The sequence below is a fragment of the Mustela nigripes genome, chromosome 6 (assembly GCF_022355385.1).
Source record: "Mustela nigripes isolate SB6536 chromosome 6, MUSNIG.SB6536, whole genome shotgun sequence".
Taxonomy (NCBI): Eukaryota; Metazoa; Chordata; class Mammalia; order Carnivora; family Mustelidae; genus Mustela; species Mustela nigripes.
In genome coordinates, this window is record NC_081562.1 from 120568031 (window position 1) to 120587799 (window position 19769).

At 41.9% G+C, this 19769-nt stretch overlaps 1 long non-coding RNA gene across 1 annotated transcript in view; it reads left to right on the top strand.

Moving 5' to 3' along the window:
• LOC132020875 (uncharacterized) overlaps positions 1-13405 on the top strand; it is a 47596-nt gene extending 34191 nt beyond the window's left edge. Inside the window, exons 2-3 of the long non-coding RNA XR_009405127.1 lie at positions 12314-12378; positions 13127-13405. This is a non-coding gene — a long non-coding RNA (uncharacterized LOC132020875). The remainder of the gene's footprint in view (positions 1-12313; positions 12379-13126) is intronic.
• Positions 13406-19769: the final 6364 nt, after the last annotated feature.

Genomic DNA, 19769 nt, shown 5'->3' on the forward strand with positions numbered 1-19769 from the left:
TATATATATATATATATATATATATATATATATATATATATATATATATGTAAATTTAGTATATAATACAACTATTTCAAACCAGTGCCATATTGTATTTGGACAAATGGAAAGCCATCAAAGAAAGCTAGACTTCTACTTCCTACCAAAATCCATTCCAGCTATATAGAAAATGTAAATGCTAAAAAGATAAGAGCAAGGTATCCTAAGAAAACATGCGTAGTTATATTTATAATCATGGAAATCCATCCAGTGGAGGAGAAAAGTATATAAACCTTTTTTCTGTTAGATAGACAAGTAAGATAAAAAATATGAGTTTCTCTATTTGGAATGGAAATCAACTCTTAATCAGAACAGCACTCTCTGGTTAAGGAAAAGTCTCAAGATTTCTTTTCTCTGAACTGACTATGAACAAGCTCCTGACACTCAGAAAAAAACTAAGAATTCTACCAGGGCTGTTATAAACTTATACACTTCAATCCAGGTCATTTAAAATTCTGCCCCACTGAGAAAAAGGCAACACTTGGATTTATGTTCAATGTCAAGGGAGTCAAATTTTAAAAACTGCAAGTCGGACCCAAAAGAACAATTACTCTACACATTTTAAGATGTGAATTTGAACACTGACCCTATTTATATTGCATGTGGGTGAAAGTTCTAATCAGATTTAATTTTACCTTTTATTAAAAAATTCAGAAGAAAATCCAACAGAGCTGAAATTTTTATCAACCAGGCATCAAGACTCTATTATATTAATGAGGCACTAGAAATTTTGAGTTGAATAAGAAAAAGCATTCATGGTTCTCAGGACAGAACAACACTGTCCGTGAAGACAAACACTTCTTTTGCTGATTGGATGCAAACTGATTGCATCAATTTCAACAACTGAAAGATACAAAAGCATTTTCTTGTTCACCAGGTCAGGGGACTGAGGGAACACCAAGTCAAATGCCATTTATTTCCTCTTATCTTGTAAGGAGTTATTATCTGAGCTATTTTTTGTCCATGGAACCCTTCCAATCACCTCTACTCTGTGGTACAATTGGGGCACACAGGCCGACATAATGTCAGGGCACAATGGTTGCCAGTGTGCTGAGCCTCAAGGCTCTGGTTTGGGAATCAAACTTTCACTTGGGTTCTGACTTGAAAAATCATGTTCTAATCATGTCTGTAAGTGGTCAGAGTGTGATTCACCCCCAAAGGGTAAAAATAGAAACCTCAGTGGAACAATGGGGACATGGATGAAACAACTTGCTGAAAATAAGTAATTAAACCAATTAGGACTCCACTAACTCTGTAAAGCCAAGTCTTTGAAAATGAACACAAAACACAGGTTTTCATTTTTCTCTTTATTCGGCTCTTCCCAAGAGTCCATGCACTGAAGACTTTCTAGGCTGGTCTGTCTGTTTTCTCACTATGGTCAAATAAGACAGACAGATACCGGAGTACCTGGTAGTCTCAGTGGGTTAAGCATCTGCCTTTGGCTTAGGTCATGATCTCAAGGTCCTGAGATCGAGCCCCGCATCTGGTTCTCTGCTCAGTTGGAAGCCTGCTTCTCCCTTTCCCATTCCCCCCGCTTGTGTTCCCTCTCTCTCTTGCTGTGTCTCTTTCTATCAAATACATTTTAAAAATCTTAAGAAAAAAAAAAAAGACAAATACTTTCCCCCCCCTATCTGCAAATATTTTTCATTCTTTTGCTGAGGACAGTTGAATGAATTTGAAATAAGGCAGAATGTAAAATATTTGTGTTTTAAATCTCTCTTTCCATGGCAGCCTCTCATGGCTCAGTGAAAACATTTTTTACCTTTTTGGCCAGCTGAAATCAAAGCCTCCCCGACTCCCAGTTTGGGCTGTGCTGTATGAGGAGCTATTTTTACCCCCGGCCTGGAGCCATCTGTGAAGGTTCACGGTGGTATTTTTCAGTGCAGCGGGTCACATGGGCTGTTTTCCCAAGTCAAGGCCGGTGGCCCGGGGAGGAATGTGTGCAGAGACTCTCCGGCATCTGTGACCTCACCACGTCCTCCCCAGACCCTTGGTCCCCCTGGCTGAGCTCTGGGCTTCGTGACCACTAGCCCTGCACCCATCTCTTGCAACGGAGTGTTGATGCTTTTTCTTTCCTCTGGGCTCGAACAGAATGTCAGCACAGACAGAGCATGGGAGCTGGAGTTCTCCAACCCTCTGGTGAATCAGGTGGCATTTACAGGGGTGCGACAAGGACGCCTCCTGCCACTTTTCTGCTTTGCTCTTGGGAACAGCATGCCCGAGGAATGTTAAGGAACTGAGCGCCGGTTACAGTAAAAATGGGCCGTGGACCGGCAATTAGAAAAATGCTTTTACAAGGCAGAGTTGGGAGAAGGGATGAATCATCTTACTCTGCTCCATTCCCCTTTGGGGGCTGGGCCGGGGGGGGGGGGTGACTCGCTGTCACAGAGAGCTGGGATGGCTGTCACCGAGCCCGGGAGGAAAGCCTTTCTAAGGATCTGGGCTCTATTGTTGGTCTTTTTCTTGAAAACACTGAAACTGAAGTGTTGGCTGACGCCATTTGGAGAAGCGTAAGTTTCTTTACCTTATCAACACCTTTCAGCTAATTAATATTTATATAGTGCCCAAAGGACCCACATTGGATCCAGACCTCTGACTTTGCACGTTTGCAAACGTCAGCAGAGAAGAATTGCGGCTGCATTCATTCTGGGCAGCCCTCCTCTGAAAGACCGACAGTGTTCTTTTTATTCCGCAGCACCGATTTACGTCCGCGGGGTCTTTTGGGGAGAGTGCCTACTGGAAGTGTAGCAAAGACCCAATAACTGATAGGGGGGATATACAACTAAAAGGAAGAAATGGTTGTAGACTCAAGAACATTTCCCTATGTTATCACATCCTCCAAAGTCTTAGCTATTGGGTCCCGGATTGGGTAATCACGCAGAGAAAGAAATGAAATTTGTATGGGTCTTGGAAGAACAGGATACGCGGAATCCTACACAGTAGATTTCATGGCTTCCTACCAGATTTTTCCCTTTAAAGATTTTCTTAATGCTGGTACAATCTATTCTTTGTCCCCTAGATATACTCTCCTCCTAATGCTTCTACTTATTGCAATTACTGCTTCCAACTACCAGCTAATATTATTGACCTTGACCATGAGGCAAGCCCTGAGCTAAGCCATGCACTGGGTAGTGGTAAGAACACAGGCTTTGGAGCCAGAATATGGGCTCAGATCTCAGCCCCATAACTTAATATCCACTGGCAAGACATTTAACCTCCCGGTACATCATTTTCTTCATCCGTTAAAAAAAAAAAATGGAATAATAATAACAATACCTACTTTGTAGAGTTATAACAAGGATTAAATTAACCCTGGGGTCTACAAACCAGTGGATTGACATTACAGATGCCTGTGAACTTGAATAGGGGTATTAATTACATCTAAGCTCATTGGTTTTTCAAAGTTACAGTATTGTTAAACCTGTCACTAGAGCTCATCATTTAATATGTTAAAAAAGAAGCACTTTATTACCATATAACTTTTGTGTCTCCACATACTTTGTTTCCCTGGTTATCCCATGTGTACTTTCTTATTCATTTAAAAACGCTGTTTTGAGAAGGAGTTGGTTGGCGCTACTGGATTGCCCAAGTGAACTCCAGCACAGAAAAAGCAAAGAAACCTTAATTAAAACAATGTGCCAAGTACTTAACAATTCTTCCTGGCACAGAGTCATCATAAATGTGTTCATTATTATTGTTTAATTCTCAAACAACCTAAGAGGGAGATATGGCTGTTATCATCCCACCAGAATGTATGCTTACAAGGGCAAGATTTCTTTTTCTGTTTGGTTCATGGTCTGTCTCCTGAACCCAACATGTACATGGCATATAGGAGATATTCAGTGAATATCTGTTTCGTGAACCTCTAGATCCCAGTTTGCAAATGAGGACAGCAGGGCTTAGAGAGATGGGGTAAAGTGCCCCCAGCCATCCAGCAGCCAAGTCCTCAAGCCCTGGTTGATGTAGCTCCTGGGCTGGAGATGAAATTTCTTCATCCCTTGTCTCCTGGTCATTTCATAATTCCTTTCTCTCTCTCTCTCTCTTTCTTTCTTTTGAAGATTTACTTATTTATTTTAGAAAGAGATAGAGAGCATGTGTGAGCATGGGGAGGGGCAGAGGAAGAAAGAGATAAGCAGACTCCCTGCTGAGTGGGGAGCCCAATGTGGGGCTCAATTCCACAATCCTGAGATCATGACCTGAGCAGAATGCAAGAGTTTGATGCTTAACCAACTGAGCCACCTGGTGCCCCTCATTTCACAATTCTCTCTCTCTCTCTCTTTTTAAGATTTTATTTATTTGATAGTGAGAAAGAGAGAGAGAGCGCACAAGCAGGGGCAGCAGCAGGCAGATGGAGAAACAGGCTCCCCGCTGAGCAGGGAGCCCAACACAGGACTCGATCCCAGGACCCTGGGATCATGAGCTAGGCCCAAAGCAGATGCTTAATGACTGAGCCACCCCGGTGCCCCCATTTCACAATTCTTAAAACATCAGTTCTTCTCAAGGTTGGAACTTGTATTTGGGGAAGACAAAAACTAGTTTTGTCTGGGAGTTAAGATTTATTTGAGGCAAAATTAACATATAACATTATATTAGCTTCTGGTGTTCAATGTAGTGATTTTATGTCTATATACAGTTGACCTTTGAGTAACATAGGTTTGAAATGTGTGGGTCCACTTATACATGGATTTTTTTTTATAAATACAGTATAGTACTATAAATGTATTTTCTCTTCCTTATGATTTTATTAATAACACTTTCTTTTCTCTAGTTTACTTTCTTGGTAAAACAGGATATAATATGTATAACATACAGAATATGTGTTAATAACTATTTGTGTTATCCATCAGTCTTCTGGTCAACAGTAGACTATTAATAAAGTTTCAGGGAAGTCAATAGCTATATGAAGATTAAAAAAAAATAATAATTCCAGTATAGTTACTCTACAGGATTTTACTATTCCTGGGGGCAAAAGATAGTGATTCAACAATTCTACACAGCACTCAGTGCTCATCACAGTAAGTGCACTCTTTTTTTTTTTTTAAAGATTTTATTTATTTATTTGACAGACAGAAGTCTCAAGTAGGCAGAGAAGCAGGCAGAGAGAGAGAGAGAGAGAGAGAGGAGGAAGCAGGTTCTCTGCTGAGCAGAGAGCCCGACGTGGGGCTCGATCCCAGGACCCTGGGATCATGACCTGAGCTGAAAGCAGAGGCTTTAACCCACTGAGCCACCCAGGTGCCCCAATAAGTGCACTCTTAATCCCCATCCCCTATCTCACCCATCCCACCGCAACTCCCCTCCCTTCTGGTAGCCATCAGTATGTTCTCTATAGTTAAGAGTCTGTTTTTTGGTTTGTCTCCTTTTTTTTTTTTTTTTTTTGTTCATTTGTTTTATTTCTTAAACACCACATATGAGTGAAATGATACTGTACTTGTCTTTCTCTGATGGACTTATTTCCCTTTATACTCTCTAGATCCATCCGTGTTGTTGCCAATGGGAAGATTTCATTCTTTTTTACGATTGAGTCCGTTCTGGGGAATGTTCCATGGGCACATGAAAAGAATGTGTATTCTGCTTTTTGGGGATGGAATGTTCTGAATATATCTGTTAGAGCCATCTGGTCCAATAAGTCATTCAAAGCCAACTTTTCCTTATTGATCTTCTGTTTGGATAATCTATCCATTGATGTAAGTGGGGTGTTCAAGTTCCCTACTGTTATTGTATTGCTATTGATTCCTACCTTTATGTTTGTTATTAACTGTTTTATGTATTTGGGTGCCCCATGTTGGGCACACAAATATTTAAAATTGTTTTATCTTCCTTGTTGGATTGTTCCCTTTATCATTAGGTACTATCCTTGGTCTCCCATTAGTCTTTGTTTGAAAAATGTGTCTGATATAATATTGCTACTCCAGCTTTCTTTTCACTCCTATTTACATGACAAGTGCTTCTCCATTCCTTCATTTTTTTTTAGATTTTTATTTATTTATTAGAGAGAGAGAGTAAGTGAGAGAGAGAGAGAGAGAGAGAGAGCACGTGCATGCACCAGTGGGAGGAGGGACACAGGGAGAGGGAGAAGCAGACTCCCTGCTGAGCAGGGAGCCCAATGCAGGGTTCAATCCCTGGTCCCTGGAATCATGACCTGAGCCAAAGGCAGACATTTAACTGACTAAGCCACCCAGGAACCCCTCCATCCCTTCACTTTCAGTCTGTATGTGTCTTTAGATTTAAAATGAGTCCCTTGTAGGCAGCATACAGATAGGTCTTATATTTTTTATCCAGCCCATCACTCTGTGTCCCCCCCCCCCCAGAGGAGACACAGAGAGAGAGAGAGAGAATGAATCTTAAGCAGGTTCCATGCCCAGCACGGAGTCTGACGCAGGGCTTGATCTCATAACCCTGAGATCATGACCTGAGCTGAAATTAAGACTTGGATGCTTAACCTACTGAGCCACCTGGGTGCCCTGACCCTGTGTATTTTGATTGGAGCATTTAGTCCATTTACATTCAGAATAATTAAAGATAAATATGTACTTATTGCCATATTATTTTATGGTTGTTTTTGTAGTTCTTCTTTGTTCCTTTCTTCTCTTGCTCTCCTCTGTTACCATCAGGTTTGCATATAGCATCTTATACATACAGCAGTTTATATTAAATTAATAGTTGCTTCAGTTTGAACCCATTCTTTATTCCTCTCCCCATGTTTTAGGTATATGGTATTATATTTTACATCTTTTTTATTTTGTGAATCCCTTGACTGATTTTTGTAGGTACACTTAATTTTACTGCTTTTGTGCTTCTTACTTTTCTTAGTAAGTGATACTTACTTTTCTTAGAGAGGAAAGGGTTTTTCCTTTCCACTCAAAGAATCCAACTTAACATTTCTTGTAGGGTTGGCTTAGTGGTCATGGATCCCTTTAACTTTTGTTTGTCTGGGAAATTCTTTATGTCTCCTTCTATTCTGAATGAGAACTTTGCAGGATAGAATATCCAGGTTTGCAGGTGTTTTTGTTTTTGTTTTTCAGCACTTTGAATATATCAAGTCACTTCCTTCTGGTCTACAAAGTTTTTGCTGCAAAATCATCTGGGAGCCTTGTGGGGTTTCCCTTGTGTGTTATTGCTTACTCTTTCTGCTTTTAATTCTCTCTTTATCAGTACTTTTTGCCATTTTGATTACTATGTATCTTGGTTTGGGCTTCTTTTGGTTGATTTTGTTGGGAGCTCTCTGTGCCTCCTAGATCTGGATTTCTGTTTCTTTTCCCAGGTTCAGGGAGTTTTCAGCTGTTATTTCCTCAAATAAATATTCTGCCCCCTTTTATCTTTCTTCTTCTTCTGGGATCTCTATAATGTGAAACATTATGCTTGATGAATTCCCTAAGTCTATTTTCATTTTTGATTATTATATTTTCCTCCCTGTCTTCTGTTTGGCTTGATCGCTTTCCCATTACTTTGTCCTCCAGGTCACAGACCCATTTTGCTTCCTCTAGTCTTATTATTTACCCCCTCTAGTGTAATTTTAGTTTCAGTTATTGAGTTCTTCCTCTCTGATTGGTTCTTTTTTTTATGTGTTGTGTAACTTTGCTGAGGATCTTACTGAGGTCTCTACTCTTTTCTCAAGTTCAGGGAGTATCTTTATGATCATTACTTTAAATTCTCTATCAGGCCTATTGCTTATCCCCATTTCATTTAACTCTCTTGCTGTGATTTTTGTCCTGGTCTTTCATTTGGGACATATTCCTCTGTCTTCTCATTTTGTCTCTCTGTGTCTGTTTCTAAGTGTTAGGAAGGTCAACCATGTCTCCTGCTCTTGAAAGTGGTGGCCTTATGAAGAAGAGATCCTGTAGTGCTCTGGAGGGCAATGGCCCCTGTTCTTCAGAACCTGGAGTTTCAGGGGTGTCTCCTATGTGTGTTATATGCAACCTGTTGTTGTGGCTGAGTCACGTTTGCCTTCACTCTAGTTGTTTGCAATTGGTCTCCTTGCCTGTTGTGGGAAGGATTTGTTCCCGTCTGGTTTGAGTTGAGTCAGACCAAATGTTTGCCAGGGCTGCAGTGGCATGGACCTGCAGGGCACTTTCCCTGTTTTGTCCCCTGAGAAGCTTCTGTTGGTGGGTGGGGCCTGCAGTCAGATCAGATGTCCGCCTCCAGCCCACAGCTAGGGCCACCATCGGACTGGTGTGTGTGGTTATCTCCTTTCCCTGGGGAAGGAGACACTTTGGAGAGGTTCTGGCCTGGCTGGAGGGGGCATGTCTGCAGGGGAATGTGGGGGCAGAGCACACTGTCAGCAAGCTAAATAGAGCAAGTTGGTGCTGCCCTGGTTCCCACAGGTGTCCATGTATCTAGGCTGGGAGGCAGGGTAGGGAAATGGAGCCATCCAGCTCTTTTCTTCCTGGAGAAGTCTCCTAAAGATCCTTGTCCCTCCAGCACATGTTCTGAGATCTATAAGTAAATCTCCTTCACATATACCCCAGGTGTTTTTTAAACTCCTGCTTTGATGTGTGTCTCTGTGGGGCTGTTGGTTATGCAGGGATTTGGTTACCTGTCACCCTCCTGGCTGTCTCAGAGCTGAGCCTGCGATTTTTAAGTTCCAGATGTTAAGCCCCCAGATTGAAAGAACTTGTGAAATTAGGCCCCTCTGGTTTTCAAAGGCTAATGTTATGGAGATTTGTGTTCTCCAAGTGTGGGATTCTTGGTGCTTGGGTCTGTTTCACTCTTCTTTCCGCACCTGAAGTGTCCCTCCCTCCTGGAGACAGTCCCACACTGGTCTGTTTAACTCCTGACCATGTGTCTGCCTTTCCTATCCTCTTTGTTGTGGCCTCTTCTGCACAACTAGCTGTGGAGAATTTGGTCTGCCAGTCTTCAGGCCGAGTTCTAGGTTACTCACATTGTTCTGGGTGTTATCTAGTTGTATGCATGGGATAAGGTGAGCTCAAGATTTTCCTACTCTTTCATCTTCCCAGGAAGTCTAAATGTGGATTTTTGAGTGGGGGGTGTGGTGTCAGTGTGCCTAACAGCCGCATAGTTCAAGGGTCAACTGTATCGTGAAATGATCATCACAGTAAGTCTAGTTAACATCTGTCACCATATACTTAACAAAAATTTTTTTTCTAGTGATGAGAACTTTTAAAATTTACTCTCTTGGGCATGCCTGGGTGGCTCAGTCATTACATGTCTGCCTTTGGCTCATGTAATGTCCTGAGAACAAACCTGATCTCTGGACATTTGATCATGTCCTGAGATCAAACCCCACGTCGGGCTCCCTACTTTGTGGGAAGCCTGCCTCTCCCTCTCCCACTCCCCCTGCTTGTGTTCCCTCTCTCACTGTGTCTCTGTCAAATAAATACATACATAAATAAAATCTTTAAAAAAAAGATTTACTCTCTTAGCAACTTTCAAATATGCAACACAGTATTATTAACCATAGTCACCATACATTGGTTGGGACTTCTTGACAGAGAAATGGAGGCAGAAGGAGATCTTCAGATGATACACAGAACTGAGTAACCCAGATTTCATCAGGTCATGTTGGCATATGAGTCATAGCTTTCCACTCATACCTGCTAAAGGGAATTCGAACCATTCCAGCTTCGTTCCTGGGATTTTACAGTATAGGATTTGAGTTAACAGAAAATGAAGAAGTTACAGGGATATGTTCTAGGAAGAATTTTTACCCATGGGAAAGGACACAGAGTAGAAACTGAAGGAAAGAGACAGTGACAGGGAGAGATAAGATCCACAAAGGACACCTGACAATGACAGAGAAAGTTTTGGGGACCGACTACCATTTTTTTTTGTTTTAATATAAAATGGCTATTAGAGATGGAAGAGAGGATTTTTCAAAGTTTTGTTGTGCAAAACTTCTTGCCTCCTTTGTCCTACCTACCACTGAGTCATGGGCATTTCTTTTAAAGAAGAATGTTAATTGCTCAGCTTCTGAACTTATGGTTAGTTTAATACTACTTCTTTAGGACAGGGACTACAAGACATTTCAGCTTTTACATGGGTTATAATTATCCCATCCACTTTGGTCAACACAAGGTCTCCATGCATCACTTCTCTCCTACTTTTATTCTCCTTTCCAGGCTCAACTGCCTGCTAGACTGCTCTCAAGTCCCTTCGTGAAGGGCTTATTACAAAACTTGGAGGATTAGAGTTCTCCCTGGCTCTGTGATTCATTTTGTCACATGGCCCTCGGCTGGCACAAAATGCAACCAGGGTCTCTCCAAGTTTCTTAGAAAAGCAGGTGGGTTTGGTTTTTTCTTCTTCTTTTCTTTTCTTTTTCTTTTTCTTTTTCTTTTTTTTTTTTGGTCTTCTGTATCTTCACAGCTAAACAGAAACATGCTTCCAAAAACAAGTAATGGGTTGCAGGGACAGTGAAGTCTAAATAAATTTTTTTTAAAAGATTTTATTTATTTATTTGACAGAGAGAGAGTGAGAGAGACCACACAAGCAGAAGATAGAAAGGGAGAAGCAGGCTCTCCACTGAGAAGGGAGCCCAATGTGGGTCTCAATCCCAGGAAGCTGTGATCATGACCTGAGCCGAAGGCAGATGCTTACCTGACTGAGCCACCCAGGGGACCCTAAATAAATTCTTTAAGAAACGTCTATGAAGAAAAAAATAGTTTTTTAAAGGATTTATTTTGGAGAGACAGGGAGAGAGTGCATGTGCGCACAGGCGAGCACAGTGAGGAGTAGCAGAGAGAATCCCAAGCGGATTTCTGGCTGGGAGTAGAGCCCCACGCCAGGCTTGATCTCAGGACCCTGAGACGTGAGCCAAAACCAAGAGTAGATGCTTAATGGACTGAGCCTTCACTGTGAAGAAAATTTAATCTGAAGGGTTGAGAGTGACAGACAAGGGTATGACTTTGGTGTGAGGCAGACAGGTTTGATCCCCAGTTCTGTGAATTATTAATCGCCTAAATTTGAGTGATTATTATCATTGATATCTAGTCTCAGTTTTCTTATCTGTGAAGTAGTGATAGTGACATATAGCGCCATGGGATTTATTGTGAGGACTGAGTGACATAATCCAGGTAACATACTTAACAGGTCTTTACTATTACCTTTATATTTAACTTGGAGCAAGTTAGATGTTTGGAGCAATTGCACAGAAAGATCTTTTCTCAGTTGGCATTCATTTTCATATCTATAACCTTTTCTTGGTTTTCCAGAATATTCTGCCTCAAAGATATATCCTGGTCTCTAGCTTTTGTGGTATTTAAAATTGCTTCCATGTTTGAATGACGGGTCTTTTTTCTGGTTTCTACTTGTACCACGAAGGTTTCAGACCTTCCAGATCCAAGTTTTGGGCTGGGTTAAACTCCGGGAGTGATGAGCTTCCCATGTCCTCTAGGAGTGGGGAGGAAGCTTCTCGGAGCACAGTATCTCAGAAGGGGCAGAGCCCTGAGATCTCAGGGCGGGTCTCTTCCTCCTGGAGTACATAGCCCTGCCTTCCCTAGGATTGCCCTCTCAGTTATCATGAAGGGGAAGAGTCCCACCACAGGCCATTCCTGGGACCCTCCTTTACCATGAACCACAGTAAAACGATCAAACAAAAAACATGCTAAAAAAAAAAATCAAAAACAGAGAAACAGGTGGTTTTAAAAAATTAATTAATTAATTTGACAGACAGAGATCACAAGTAGGCAGAGTAGCAGGCAGAGAGAGGAGGAAGCAGGTTCCCCGCTGAGCAGAGAGCCCGACGCCAGGCTCGATCCTAGGGCCCTGGGATTATGACCTGAGCTGAAGCCAGAGGCTTAACCCACTGAGCCACTCAGGCACCCCGAAACAGATGGTTTGAGATGGAAATTAAATATTTTAAATTGTGAAAAGTTAAAACTATAAGTCATCAGTCATGAAACAAAGATTTGGGACCCACCCTGAATAATTAAGAGCATGGAGGGAGAAATGGGTGTTAAATCATTGCAATGATTTTAATTTGACCCCTTCCCAGTATCAATAAGTAATTGGTGACTTCAATAATTTTTTTTAAGTAGGCTTGTTATAAGGGTCCTCTTCTGCACTAGTATTATAACAAATAAAATAAGATTAATTGCAATTATTTTATTTTGAAATAGTCTTTTTTCTTTCCTATCAGATAAAGTTTTCCTAAAATACCTTTTTCCTCACTAGCTAAAAATATCTGGCAACCCCTAATGGTCTTAAGATCTAGTCCAAATATCTCAGCCTGGTGATGTAGGTGATTTCACTGTTTTCCAACCCTTCCCTACAGAAATCTTTTGTTCCAGCTCAAATCCTCCTTTTTCTCCAAACATAGGTAATTTGTTGCTGCCTCAAAGATTTTATTCATCCTGAACCCCAAGAGGAAGGCCCTCTTCCAAGGTATTTGTCAGTCTGTATATTTCTCTTGCTCAACTCATTTCTCTTCCTCCAATTCACGCTGATCTCTCATATTTTGTCCTCCAGTGGCCTCATCCCTTTATGTAGAGATGACCCAGGTATGGTTGGAGGATATAAGTAAGAAGCCTCCCACAGTACCTTAAACATACAGTTTCCCTACCTGAGACAATGAAAGGCACAGGTAGAATAATTTAGATGGAGAAAATGTATATTTTTATGAATGGCATTTTCAATTCTCCATATTTAAATATTGTTCTGAATTTATGTTTTAATTTTATTTCAAGGTAACTCATAAGACCATTAACTCAAGATACGTAATCTCAATCAGAGTAGATAAATCAAGCAAGCAAATATTTTTTAAGGATAAAAATTTCTTCGAAATGAATTTCTTTTATTTTTTAATTTTTAATTTTTTTTTATTAACATATAATGTATTATTAGCCCCAGAGGTACAGGTCTGTGAATCGCCAGGTTTACACACTTCACAGCACTCACCATAGCATACACCCTCCCCAATGTCCATAACCCCACCCCCCTCTCTGAAATGAATTTCTGAAGCTTCATCACATGCCATTTAGAAATTGGTTCTCTAACACATAGAAGTCATAAACTGCTTCTTGCAATATCATTTGTGAAGAGGAAACCCACACCGTGTCTATAGATGGTGTAATTTGGATCTGACTTCACAGAAGCAAGGCAGGTAAAAACCATTCTCTCTTCCTGCACACAGAAACGAGCAACTATGTATCTGAAAGCACTTCAATGAGCAAAAACAACCCTAGGCCTTTCAACAGAGACTCCTGACTGGTCTGGTGAGCCATGGAAGATTTGTGAGTCGGGAAGGAGGAACCACAGTGTCAAGGGAGGCCTCATGATCTGGCCGGCGTTGTGCTCCGAGCTTTGATATGTCCTCTCACTTAGTGTTTGTAACACCTCAGCCCCATGGACGTTCTTATCCCCATCATGATGGTTAAGGAAAGTGCAATTGTAGCATCAGTCGAAGAGTCAGATTCTGTATTTCAATCCAAGGTAAATATAATAATGATTACCCATGACAGTTGGAATGCTCACTCCACTGGCGCGGGGAGTGGGGGAAGGTTTGCGACTAGCGAGACATGAAAGTAAGGTCAAGCTTAAAAAGACTGTAAGAGACTTTGACACTTGCTCACAACAGACAGTGGCACCCAGAGTGACTGCACATGGCTATACAGCTTCTGCAGGACACAAGCACCCAAGGTCACATCATAGGTATCACATATTTGTAATTTTATTTTCATGAAATCCTGGTAGGATTGTGAAGTGTCTTGTTCTAACAAAAGCAGCCCATGATGATAGTTTCCCAACAGAAATGAAGCATCTTGAGGAAGGGCATCTTTTCCTACTTGGTGCCATGACACAGACTATGTGAGCTGGTTTAAGGGCAGTGATCCTTAAATCACTAACTATTCTGTGAAACTCCTAGCTGGCCTACATTGGATTGGTCTCCCTTCCACCATATCAATGTATCAAAACATCCGTGGTTTCCAATTACTGTGAGTACTGGTAGACTTTCCCTAAATATAATTTTTTTTTTTTTTTTAAAGTAAGAGCCCCTGTGGTTAAAAGTCAGGAGAGTTAACTTGAGTCCTTGGGGACAAAATCAATTTTTTTGCAGAAAGCAGTTTTTGTAAATCTTGATTTCATAAAATTTTGTAATTGCCACCGAATTTTTCTAGTGTGTGTAAAGGGCAAAGATGCTGCTCCTTTGCTGTGGAATATCTGCCCTTGGGTTTTAGGACATTGACTTTGTTGGCTAAACCTCTTCTCTTTTGCCATCTTACCTGGAACTGCAGAGCAGAGAGGGGCCTGTCTGGCTCCCAGCTCTTCCTCCTTTTATGAAAATGGTCTCCTATGCACAGGCACGAGTTTGGCAGCTGTGATTCCGACACGAACCCTGGGTAGGATGGGGTAGGATGAGTAGCTGGGTAGGATGAGTAGCTCCAGACTTCGACTCCTCCCCAGGCCGAAGCAATGGGCTGTCTGTGAAGAGTGCAAAGTGTGGAACTGAGAAATGTGGTGCCTGAGACGTGACAGAGCTGAGTCACACTAAAGGTGGTGCTGTAGGGAAACCTGACCTGGTTTTTCCAGTCTTGAGTGTCCAAAATCTTCAACCAATCCCTTGAGATACTTCCATGTCCTTTGTATATATGTATATACACATACACATCATGCTTATATAAAATATTCTAAAAGTAACTTCGGTTTTTTTTTTTTTTTTTTTTAGAATACTTCTGATTTATAGAGAAGATATGAAGATAGAACAGAGCATTCCCATATGCCCTGTAGTTTCCCCTAGTAGAAACATTCTTGCTTTGGTATGGTACATTTGTTATAATTAAGGTAACAATATCCATACACTTGGTAATTAAAGTCCACAGTTTAATTAGATTTCCTTCATTTAATGCATCATGTCTTTTTCCTGGGCCAGGATTCCATCTAGGCTACCATATTACATTGACTTGTTATATCTTCTTGGCTTCCTCTGGTAGTGATGGTCTCAGACTTGTCTTGTTTTTGTTGACCTTGACAGCTTTGAGGAGTACCGGTCAAGTATTTTGTACAATGTCCCTCTCTTGGGATTTCTCTGATGTTTTTCTCATGATTAGACTGAGGCTATGGATTTGGGGAGGGAGACCATAAATAATGTCAACATGAATTATCATGACTGTTGATGTTGGCCTTCGTCACCCGGCTCAGGTAGCAGTTATCAGGTTTCTCAGTTACAGAGATACTCTTCCTTCCCTCCCTTTACTTACTGACCTCTTTGGAAGGCAGTCACCATGCAGAGCCCACACTTAGAATGAGAATATATGCCACTTCTGCGAACGTGGAGCCTCTACATGTATTATTTGGAATTTTGTATGTGAGATCTGTCTCTTCTCCCTACAACGGATAGTTTAAATTTATATTAAATTGAAGCAGTTCAAACAGCTTTCAACAACAACAACAACAACAGCCCCTTACAAATGACCCACTTCAGGAGAGAGAAACTCAAATGCCTATAGAGGCCAGGTAGGTAGCCGAGAGGATGAGTGAAGCAGGTTGGCCGTGGTCCATGGCAGATTGCAAAGCACATGGCAGCTCTAACGGGGGTGCGGTGTCTGCTTGTGGCAGTTGCTGCAACATGGGAGTGTGGGTCAGCTTTGCCGTAGCTTCTTTAAATATATACATATACATATATATATATATATATATATACACACACACACTAGTACATTGGACGTTTACATGAAATCTCCTGATTTTGAAAGGTTGGCAACTAATCCAAATTTTTACAAAATCTGTGCTGACCCAACATGACTGTAGTTTGTGACTTCTTGGGCAGATTAATAACTACACATATTATCAGTAAGGAAATAGCCTTAGAAAGGTAGATAAGATGTCCAAGGTCATACCACTGGATTTGGGAGCTAAACCGGGACTGCCATTCAGGGTTGTAATCTTATTATATAATCCTCTCCTTTGGGGAATCTTCAACAATTTGTTCACGTTCTCAGAATCATCTGGACTTTGTTCTAAATTCACTGCCTTTAAGGAAATATGTGAACTGGAACTCCTAGGACACCATGTCTTTCATCAATTCTACTCCAATTAATTGATGCCATTAATTCCATTCATGCACTGTTTGTCTTATTTTCTTTTGTTCCTTGCTAGAGTCCATATTCATTTGTCTAATTCATGTTACACTTGAGTTGAACAGGGGCTCAGGCAAATGCCCACAGTGGCAACAGTGATTTGCAAATGCACAAATCAGAATCCTGTAATCCTCTGGAGACTATGAATTGCACCTTAAACATTTTCTTATCCTTTCCCCTAACCCAGGACTCACCACAATAACTGGCATATAGTGGGTGCTCAATAATTGCTTCTTGACTGAATGGCAGTCATTAATGTCTTTAGTAAGATGAAATACCAACACATAGTAATAAGCCTTTTAAAAAAATTATTTATTTATTTGAGAGAGAGAGGGGTAATTGAGCGTGTGAGTGGGGGAGAGGGGCAGAGAGAGACTCTTAAGAGTCTTAAGAGTCTTAAGGGGGGCACAGTCTCTGCCCTTGGGGGTTGCTGCTATATGGGAGTGGGAGAGTGTGAGTCAGCTTTGCCACATGGAGTGTGGATTCCGATGTCAGGCTTGATCTCATGACCCTGAGCTGAATTCAAGAATCGGATGCTTAACTGACTAAAACACCCAGGTGCCTCTCAACACATAATAATATTGACTGCTCCTAGAACAAACCCAATAGTGTGGAAATGAAAATATGTGGCATTTGTTAATGGCAACCATTACGCCATTCTTAACAGCATAGAAGCTGTTTTCAGAAGTTTAAAGAAGTTATTATTCAGTTCTTTACAGAGTGTTATTAGAACTTTATTTTTATTTAAAGACTTTGTTTATCTATTTGAGAGAGAGAGAGAGAGAGAGCATGAGCTGTGGGAGAGACAGAGGACAGAGAGAAGCAGGCTCGGCGCTGAGCAGGCAGCCCTACATGGGGTGAGATCCCAGGACCCTGGGACCATGACCAGAGCCAAAGGCAAACACTCAACTGACTGAACCACCCAGAAACCCCTAGAACTTTAAATTAGGAATATCATATAGCAGTCTTGTCTGTAAGGACATTAACCTCTTTTGTCAATTCTTCAGCTAGCTTATACACATCTTGCGTCCTTTATTATTATTTGGTACATTTCTTTACACATATTCTTGGTTACCTGGCTTCCTTAAATCTTAGAATTTAAGAACCAGAGACTTATTTATTCCATGAACCAGAGACTTATTTATTAAGTTCCTTTATTTCCTGCTCATAAACCTGGGAGTGAGGAATTTTTTGATAAAGGTATAATCATGGAGAGTTAAGAGAGGCAATCAAGCAGGAAAGTCCGATCTCCCAAGTCCTGTCTTTGCTGATGGCGGCCCTGAGTGCAGGGAGCACCCCAGAGTCGCACATTCTTAAACAGTTTCTTCTGCCGCAGTTTTTATGGCTTTCTGTGTCGCGACTGCTTCTCTTTTCCATGTGTCTTAATCTTCGCTGCACAACGAAGAGTGAGTCAGGTTTTAAGTGGTGAGAGGAGGGAGCTTCTGCTTTCTAGGTCAGCGCTGATTAATGAATGACGGTGTCGTTTCTGGGGAATCCAAGTAGCACGAGAGCAATTTTGCTCCCAATGCTCCCTTGTGAGCCCAGCGAGGTAAGTACAGAGATGACTGAGATTAATTAAATATAAGTGGTGCATAACTCATTTAAGCACAAGAGGTTTTTTTCTGCCAACTTTTGGATGGATGCCCTGCTTTCCGAATGCAAAATACTTACCCCGATCGGGTCACAGAGTGCACAGGGGCTTCGTTCTTTGGGTCGGGTCTTGCACCAGGAAAGTGACTCCTTCCGACCGACAGCACTCCTGACATGGGCGTGTGGGAGGATGGAGGCTTACTTGGTTCAGTAGGAGAGACTTGAAGTGATTCATGTCCATCTCTCTCTCTCTCTGTCTCTTTCCCTATATCCCCAGCAAGAGCATCAGACACATTACAGGGCCCATTGGGCTTGAGCGAGCGGAGGACAGATCAGACGGGCTGAGACTCCGGAGGTTAGCACACCAGCAGGTCTCCTTTTCAGCCTAATGATAAGCTATTATCAGAGCTCGATCATTCCAGGGCTCCTGGATGGTTTTTCGCATATGGAATGACGCTGTGCTGAGGCCCATCTCCAGGTTTGTACCAAGGCTTTCACGGAATCACTGGGGCTCAGTGTGCACACACCCAACATATCTTGCTGTCACTCCTCACCCCCCGGCTCCTCGGAGTTATTACATGGCTCTTAGCTTCTGCACAGAAGTCCTTGAGGGAGCAGGCAACTGTTGATTGCATCAGAAACCAGTCTTGAAGCATTGCTAAGTAAATATGGACAGACCAGAGCACAGTCACCGCTAATAATCTAGATGGATGTTTCTTGCTTCCCACGATTGCTGGATCAAAACTCTCCCATTTTAAAATGAGTTCTGAATTTATTAGTGTAGCCAAGGTCTGCTGGACACTTACTGTGGGCCAGATCTGGGGATGCGACCGGGAGTAACGTAGAGAATGAGTCAGACAGCACCCTGTCACCACGGGGACCAGTTTTTCCCTTTCATTTATAAGCAACGTCAAGCTGGTATTTTTAGCTAAGAGAAAAAAATATTTCCCCAAACTTATGGCCTTAGAATTTTGATCAAGGGCCCTTTAGATGAGCGAGGGCTAAAGCAGAGTTTCTTTTTTTTTTTTTTTTTAAGATTTTATTTATTTGACAGAGAGAAATCACAAGTAGTCGGAGAGGCAGGCAGAGAGACAGAGAGAAGCAGGCTCCCTGCTGAGCAGAGAGCCCGATGTGGGACTCGATCCCAGGACCCTGAGATCATGACCTGAGCCGAAGGCAGCAGCTTAACCCACTGAGCCACCCAGGCGCTCTAAAGCAGAGTTTCTTAACCTCCACCCATAAACACAGCCAAAGGTATTCTACCTCCTTTTCAGGATCACGGCTGTAACGAATTAGTCAATTACGGACGTGTCGGGGGAGCACAGCAGGAAGGACTGCATTCGTTTCTCGGGGTTTCTGTGAGTTGAAAAAGTTTTTCAGGTACTTTTAATATCCTTTAATAATTTCTCCTTTTGCTAGAGTCCATAGATGTTATTGCTCCCATATAGGAACATGTTATGGGTTTTTAAAAAAGATTTATTTATTTCTTTGAGAGAGAGAGAACATGTGCACGACTGGGGGTAGGGGAAGAGAGAGAGAAGCCCTCAAGCCGACTCCTTGCTGAGCTCAGAGCCTGATGTGGAGCTTGATCCCAGGACCCCGAGATCATGATTTGAGCCAAAATCCAGAATCGGATGCTTCAACAGACTGAGCCATCCAGGCGCCCCTGTATATGGTTTTTTTGAGCGTGACACAATTGTAGCTATAGGATTCTGGATGACTCAGGTGATAGTTTGCTGGTGGTGGCGATAAGGTTGTATGACCCGGTCCAGGGTAAAAGGAGATGCAGCTATGAAGACAGAACCTGGGAGAGTGAGATGAGGGCTGGTAACGTGATCTGGAAAGAGTCGATCAAGAGTCCAACAGTCACACACCATCCAAGACAAAGCCGAAGTCTAAGTTAGGCTGGTGAACTTGTAGCAAGGGCGAGTGCTCCAAGGGGCCCACGGAGGGCCTCGCCAAACAAAGGAGACAAGGTTATCGTAGGGTGTGCAGGGAGGCTGGGCGTTACATAAGATCTAAATGAAAGAGTGATATGATGACCTCAAAGCAGAGCAAGGCTGTGAGTAATATTTTATAAACATTTAGTAATGTTTTTACTAACATCAG